Below are 2,132 nucleotides of genomic sequence, written 5' to 3' on the forward strand. Positions count from 1 at the left end.
CTGGAAATTTCCATTACTTGCATCTGAAGAAGTGAGGTTCTTACCCACGAAAGCTTATACTCCCAATACTTCTGTTAATCTTAAAGGTGCCACAGGACCCTCTGTTGCTTTTTACAGATTCAGACTAACACGGCTACCCCTCTGATACTTAACTATTATTAGTGCTGCAGAGCTAATGCAGCTAGGGCAAAGGCAGAGAGATTCTAACTGGAATTGGTCTTAGGCTTTGTCTACATCAGCAATTCTTCGGCAAAACTTTTGTTGTTCAGGACGGGGTGTTAACCCCCCCGAACAACAAGTTTTACCGACGAAAAGCGCCGGTGTGAACAGCGCTTTGTCGGCAGGAATGCTCTCCTGCCGACAAAGCCACTACCACTCATGGGGGGGTGGACGTTTTTTGTCAGCAGGAGAGCTCTCTCCTGCTCACAAACAGAAGCTACACTGTGTGCCTTTTAGCGGCACAGCTGTGTCGCTAAAAGCCTCATAGTGTAGCCATAGCCTTAGATACAGAAGCACTGTTTCCTATTAGACTAGCTGAAATGCTTTGGACTTCTGTCTTAGGTACTTATATGGCCTTTATTACATAGTATCTGATCACATCACAATCTTTAATGTGAGGTAGGAAAATACTATTATCCCCCTTCTACAGGTTGGAAAATGAGCCAAAGAGAGGCTAAGTGACTTGCCCAAGGTCACACAGGAAGTCTGTAGCAGAGCAGAGAAATGAACTGGGTCTCCGAAGGCCTAGACTAGTGCCCTAACCACTGGACCATATTTCCTTTGGACTTCAGTGCCCATAACAATCCAAAATTTAGGTATTTATGTACAACTTGTACACAGGAGGAGACTGCCCAAAGTCACTGGGAACTGAAGGCACTCAGCACCTGGGACTGTGTATTGCTTTAGGTTTTTATGCTGAGGTAATAGACAGCAGTTCAGCATCATAAACATTCCATCATCCATGTTCATGTCTTCTGTGTCTAGGGTAACTGGCTGATCAGTGTTCAAGGTGCACGTCGATCCCTCTGGGCTTTTATACCATTCTCATCACGTGGTGTCCATGGCATTATATTCAATAAGTCTGCAGTTTTAATTTAGATTGTATTGCAAGTTTTTTATAAAAATTAAGTTATGCATTTGTATTTGGAGAGTTTTTTATAAAGAATATCACACTTCAGCTATCCGAGAAACACGATTTAATCTCTTACGGAATTTCTTTGTCTTTTCCAAGTAAAATTCCTAGATGCCTCTTTTAAGTCCAGAGAGTGGTGATTTAGGCCCTGACCCTGCAATGAACTCTGCTCAGGTGGATCTCAGGTCTGCACAGAGCCCCACAGACATCAATGGGGCTCTAAGTGAACACAGGGTACACCCACATGGATCCAATCTGTGGGCCGTAGGCTTACACTAGCCTTTTTTCCCTTAACATTTTCCCGCTATTGCTACCCCCTGGCACTAGCAATGGTGGGAGTGTTGGGATACAGACTGAACCTTCCTGGAGTTCATGGCATGCATGTCTCATGGACAGATCTGGCCCATTAGAAAAAGAGGCTTGAGCTGCAAACTTGGATCCTAACAAGGATGTGGAATTTGGTTTTGGCCCGTCCCTGTCCTTGCTACCCTTGCTGAGGCTGTTCCTTGCCCTGTGCAGACTGATAAGAGAGCTGCTTTTCTTCTGTTATACAAACTGTTAAAAAGAAGGAAGAAATCTAGGCATCATCCTCTTTAGCTATGTTAATTAGCAGTAATGAAAACAGTAAAAACAAGAGCAAAATGAAAGCTTGTCATGGAAGCAATTTAGGCAGGCTGCTTTTTAAAAAGCAGGAGTTTACGGAGTCTGAGAAACCACTAAAGAGAACATCAGCCTCCAGAAGGCCCTAGATCTTGAGTTCTGGCTCTCCCCTGAGTCCTATTTCATACCAAATCAGACTAGAAGGTGTAATTAACACAGCTGTGTTCCATACTGTTTTAATAGGCCATATCTTCACTGATGACAGTAGAATGGAACAAACCATGCGGTATTCCTGCAAGCACAGCACAATTAAGTAAAATGAAACAAACAACCCCCCTTTTGAAGCCCTTGCTCAATGCATTTCAAATGAGCCTTTTCTATGAAAAACATCAGCATTTTA

The sequence above is a fragment of the Terrapene carolina genome, unplaced genomic scaffold, assembly GCF_002925995.2.
Source record: "Terrapene carolina triunguis isolate 2854851 unplaced genomic scaffold, T_m_triunguis-2.0 Scaffold85, whole genome shotgun sequence".
NCBI classification, from domain to species: domain Eukaryota; kingdom Metazoa; phylum Chordata; order Testudines; family Emydidae; genus Terrapene; species Terrapene triunguis.